Source organism: Passer domesticus, chromosome 6 (genome assembly GCF_036417665.1).
Source record: "Passer domesticus isolate bPasDom1 chromosome 6, bPasDom1.hap1, whole genome shotgun sequence".
NCBI lineage: Eukaryota > Metazoa > Chordata > Aves > Passeriformes > Passeridae > Passer > Passer domesticus.
The window spans coordinates 57,766,674-57,772,931 of record NC_087479.1 but is presented as its reverse complement, the minus strand read 5'-3'; positions in this window follow the sequence as shown (position 1 = coordinate 57,772,931).

The following is a 6,258-nucleotide window of genomic DNA, read 5'->3' as shown; positions in this document are numbered from 1 at the left end:
AGCCCCTTTCCTGGCAGGGAGCTGTAATCTCCGAGAACACATAAATGTTTCAGTATTAGTACTAAGAAGCCACATGAGGGAGCATTTGGAGAATTGAAATGCTTTCCTTGTACCATTGTAAATAAGGGAGGGAATCAAAGTTGATCCCTCTGGGACCTATGGAATTCAGACAAATCTAGATGTTATTATTCATTTCTCCACTCTCACCGGGATGCGGAAATTGTCATTCCCACTGAAGACAGAGGGTTTTTTTAAGAAAAAGCCCATTAGTGTCTGAAACAGACAATTTCTCACTCTGGCCAAGGTATGCTGTGACTGGTATACCTGAAAGGGAGCACAGATAAATGGGTTTACATTTCAGCTAAATGAAATTATGGGACAATCTGTAGAGGTTATTCCAGGCTGAGTGTAAGTACCAGCAGTACCAGTTTTCCCAGATTATCAGCAGCCTTGGCTGACAGTGGCAGGGAGTGGTAATTTCTGCAATATTCTGACTGGCAAATAGCTCAGCCTACATGCTTCTAAATTATTTTTACTTTTATATCTTAGAGCTTACTGAAAAACCAAAATCCACAGGTGTATAAAGTTAAATTAATCCCACTGTTTTTATAAGCTGACTCACAATTTTTTGAATATTTGGGGTTGGCAATAGCGAAACTAGTCAAAATGGTAAATAAAAATTTGTCCACATGAACTGTAATGGGAAATGTGCATAAATTTATGCTCTGTATTCTTATATCAGAAAAAAAAATAGTCAGCTGCCACTTGGGCTATCCTTATTGATAGAGCCAGCTCAGTCAAATAACATCATATGACTTTACCAAAACCATTTTTGTCAGTAGTGCTAAACAGGTGTTCAATAAATATAACATTTAGCACTCTACCTCAAAAGTCAACATTCATAGGACTTGCTGTCAATCAAAGAAACTCAAATTAAAGGTAATTTTGAAATCAATGGAAAAGGACTCCACCAAGATCCCATTTTCCCCTCATTATTTATACCTAAAATTGGCTAAAGAGCAAGTAATTAATGAGCTGCATAAAAATCAGGTTGCAGCTATGATGCTATGACCACACATGGCTCTGAATGTTTGACTGCAAGATTTCCAACTCCTGTTAAGGGGCAGAAGGTTCCATTAGTCTCTTTCTGCGTAAATTATACAATAATCAACTCCGGGGGTGGCAGAGAGGTGGAAGGGAAGCAGAAAAAAGAAAGAGAAGCACAAACTTTTATCTTTGAAGTAGGTTTGCTTGGAGCTGATGGAGGAGGCTGGGCGTGCTCTCGCTGCAGTTTTTGGGGCAGGGTGCTGGGTGCCAGCTGAGCCATGCCAGCAGCCCAGTGGCCACCTCCAAGGGGCTTGGCTGCCTGCCTGCAGGGTGGCCCTGCAGATCCCAGTGGGAACTGATCCGCCCTGGAAATAATCCCTGTTTTTCAAGGGATTAAACCCAACCCAGATGGCTGCAGCCAGTGGCTGGGGCTCAGCCCCCCCAGGCCCTGTGGCTGCAGCCGGGGGGAGCAGGAGCTGCAGCTGGGGCAGAGCTCTGCAGGTCCCCTCCGCTGCCAGACCCAAACCCTGCCCATGCATGGCCTGATGGGGCAGGAGAGGCTGGCACTGCTCCCCTCTCACTTCCACCCTCTCCCTGCCTGCTGATTTCTTTGCACGAAGTCATCTGACCCTTTTCATCAAGCCAGAGGAGCTCTGGAAGTCTGGTGCTTGCCGATATCCTCATCTCCAGAGAACAATTCTTTCCAGCTCCAGTAAATAGGACTTTAAAGGTAAATGGTATTATAGTGTTAATTTCAAAGTGAATTATTCAAAAAGTGCTCCATATATCAGCAAGCACCATTCTGTGGAACTATATTAATGTCTTAAATACAGTTCTCCCTTTCTAAAAGCTGTTTTATAGATCCAGGAAATATGTCTGGTATGAAGTAGTGCTTATTGTAAAGGATGTTTTAGCAGTTGTGTCCAATTAATTGAGGAAGGCAGGATGTAGTCCTATATAAGAAATAGCACAACAGCAATAATTCCTTGGGGCTTGAGAATCTTCACACTTTTAGAACTTGCACAGTTATCCATTCATTCAAGATACCAGATCAGTTTTGTTTCATATTCTTATTTTAACCCATTAAAAAAAAGAAAAAAAAAAGTGAGCTCTCCTTTCAACAAAGGCTCCCTGTAAAGAATTGAGAAGCTGAAAATAAGAAGCTGTTGCTTTTCAGCAGAGATGCCTCAGAATGAGGCAAATGACTCAAAAAGGACCTTGAAGCTTCCAGGATTAGCTGAAACAAGCAGAAAACTCCCAATGCTGACAACAATGGCCATTCAATAAGGAAAGGACCAGACTTCAAAATTCCATTTTATCCCTGTGATTCAACCATCAGCTCCCTTACTTCAATTTCTCAAATTTGAAAGGTGGAAAGAAGACATATAAGCTGCAGAAGGCCCCCTCCCAGATTTCTCCATATTGACATGTTATTGAACACGTCCCAGCAAACAAACTATAGGGAGAATCTCTCTAAGGGAGAATGTATGTTCTTTGAAATTGTACAGCAATAGGAATCTGAGCAGAAATCTTGGTTTTCTGGATTTTTCCCATTCCGATCAAAGGGCCAAAACTTCCCATCTCTTATGTCCCACATCCATTACATGAACTCTATGGCACTGAGGATTAAAAACAAATAAATGCAAATATTAAGAGGATTTAAAATGTCTGTGAGGTGGCTGTGTCCCTGTTGTCTTTAGTAAACAATGGCTGAATCTATCTTTATTTGTGTGACCAAATTGCTTAGGGGCTCAGCCAGGCTTGGAGTCCTACAGTGAGGGCCAGTGCAGCCTGGGACTGGAGGTGACAGCAGGCAAGGATTGCTCTCATCCCTGTTGTGCTGCAGATAATTGTGGTGGGGGGATTACACCCAGCTGAGCAGCAGCAGCACTTGCTGCCACTGGTAGCTCAAGGGACGTGGCAGAAAACTGGAGCTGCTGCCTCTGAGTCTAAGCAGTGCCATGGCTAAAACTGTGAACATCAAAAGGTCCTCTTTAAACATCAACCTGCCCCTTGAACTCATGATTAACTCCCTGAGCCTCTCCAAAACCTTCCCGCTCTTCACAGAAGAGCTGGTGACTGTGGTGTGAGTGCTGGGAGCTCAGGCTCACTGGGGAGGCTGGATCTCAGAGCCAGGCTTTGGTCTTGGCTCTCCAGCTCTTGCCATGCAGGTGAAAAATCTAGTCAGAATTTATTTATATTTTATGTAGGGTTATATTTATATCAAATACTACCCAGATTATTGCATTGTATTACAGGGTGAGTGCTATTATTCTGCTCCTTACTCTCAAATTTTCCTCTCCTGAAGTGATGAGTTCATCTACACTGCTCATACTTAAAATACAGAGGAGAGAACATTTGTGGTGACACTTTTCACATCAATTAGAAGCCCTGTAATATTCAGCTGTCTTGCACACTGCACACACCTGACAGTTCCTGCAACCAGAAACTCCTGCAAATCACATCCTGCTTGTGATGGAAAACAAAAGAATGAGATATCTCTCCTATTCAGTGGGTTTCAGACTTTTTCTTTTTAGAGTGAGTTTGACATCTGATGCATTTGAACTGACCACAGTGTTGTCTTTTCACACTGACAGTTAGTATACATAAGATATTAGTGCAGTATTTTTTCATTAGGGATGACTTGACTTTAAGTCCTCAGGTTTATAAAAAAAAAAAAAAATAATCCCTCTCAAAATTCATGGTAAAGAATAAATCTTGAACTGCTCTTTGTGAAAAACCCCCATTGGCATTCAGCTACCTTGTGAAAATCACCTGCATGGCGAGCAGCCAGAAGGAAACAAAGCCTTAAGACATTTTCTTATGGACAATTGAAGGATGAGAGCTTAAAATCCAAAACTCATCCTGTTGGCTAGCAAATGGAACTGGTTCAGACAAGGACTTGTGCCACACATTCAGCCCTGGCCTATGCTAGCATTATGGTCTCTGGACCATATTTTATTGCTATACTGCCAAAGCCTAACAACTACTGCCACCACCACTGCTACTAATAATAATTATTATTCTGGAGATTCAACAGAAGGAGAACTTGATGGGGGAAAACTGGAGGACAGCCCACCACAACCCTGCCCAGAGCTACAGGTGCAGCAGAGAATTTCACCGCTGCTCACATATGCTGCTGAGCACAATCAAACAGGATTTTTTTCCCTGGGATTTACAAGTTGGCCAAGTTTCAGCAGATTTTCATGAGGCTGGCTAAAAGAACATCATCAACATGAGGCTGACAGACCTGCTTACTTACCAAATAACACTTAGCCAATTTTTGAATTCCTGCTCTCAAGCAGGAAGGCACCATAAATGAAACAAGTTTTCCCAGAACAAAAATAAAGTACTAAACTAAAACATTTCTTGCTATCTTTACTCCAAAGGTTATTCTGATTTCTTTCTCACACATACACAAATCATCTTTACACGATCTTCAGCAGAGAAAATGCCATTCCCTGTAACAAAACTCTACTAAAGTTAAAAAACAGATAAAGATGGTTCTTACTGGGCCATGTCAGGCAACTTTCATCATGGTGCTCCAAGCTGAGCCAAAAAAAGATGTATGGTTAAACAGAGTAAGAGCGACAACTAGCAGGAGAAATGTATCTGAGACACGTCTGGAGGTGAGATTTGAGCAAGAGAGGATTGCAAAGAGCTTTGGCTCTAAAAGTAATGAGTGGGGTGAAGGATGTTTGCTATAATCATACCTTTCTTTGCTTCTTTTCTTAACCCACACGTGTTCCTCCTTATGAGTCAACTTCTCTGGAGTGAGGACTGCTCAAAACACAACTCTTCCAGTCCTCAGTGGTACAGGTATTGCTGAGTGCTGCCATGCCCGTGTTGTCTGACTGGAGAGAGGTGCCTGCTCTGCAGGCAGACTCTTTATACAGCTCACCAAAACAAGCATTATTTCAGTCAATCTGGACAAAGCCAGCCACAAGCCCAGCTCTTGCTGTGCCTCCCATCCCATCCTGGCCCACCTGGGGAGAGCACAGCAAGGGCTGCTGGAAGGAGGGTTCTGAGTGCCAGGGCTCATGGCTGGGCCAGTTCCATGGCCCTGCTGGCAGGGTGGGCACACAGACCCCACAGACCCCATGGCCCTGCTGGCAGGGTGGGCACACACCACCACAGACCCCATGGTTGTGCTGGCAGGGTGGGCACAGAGGCACCACAGACCCCATGGTTGTGCTGGCAGGGTGGGCACAGAGGCACCACAGACCCCATGGCCCTGCTGGCAAGGGGGGCACAGAGACACCACAGACCCCATGGTTGTGCTGGCAGGGTGGGCACACAGACCCCACAGACCCCATGGTTGTGCTGGCAGGGTGGGCACAGAGACACCACAGACCCCATGGCCCTGTTGGCAGGGGGGCACACAGCCACCACAGACCCCATGGTTGTGCTGGCAGGGTGGGCACACAGACCCCACAGACCCCATGGCCCTGCTGGCAGGGTGGGCACACAGACCCCACAGACCCCATGGCCCTGCTGGCAAGGGGGGCACACAGCCACCACAGACCCCATGGCCCTGCTGGCAAGGGGGGCACACAGCAGGGCGGGACTGGGGCTCAGCCTTTCCAAAAGCATCCACTTTGCTCAGGAACAGTTTTCGCAGGGCCACACTCTGTGCACTGCACAGGCTGGCTGAGATTCAACAGAGAGGGTGTAGCACTTCTCTTTGTGCTTCCTTTCATTAGAAAGGCTCTGAGGAAAGATTTGCCTCTTTTCCCCAGCTTTCTTGGTCCCTTCTGCAGTCAGAGGTGTTTGGAGCCTGTTTTCTGTCTCCTGAGCACCATCCCCAGATGCTTTCACTGTCCCAGCTCTCCACCTCTGCCCTGCTGGGAATAGAGTGACTGGCCCAGCAGCCGGCCTGGGCTTTGTCACAGCTCTTGGCTGTGGGTTACAAACTCGGACTGGCCCAGCTGAACCTGCTCACCACGGCTTTGCCTCCTCCCCACTAGATGCAGTCATTTCCATGAAACTTCTCCTGGAGGGAAAATAGGTTTTCTATGGTGTTACTTGTAGTTTTTCCACCAAAGCAATAGCATGTGACCTTGCATCAGCCCTTCCACCACCACTGGAGAAAGCTGCACTGACATGCTTAACCAGTGCCACAGGCTCTGACCCTCTCTCCCACCACAAACTCTCGTGGACCACAGGAGAAAATGGATGAAAGCAAAGCAGAAGGAAGGATAATGTGCTGCA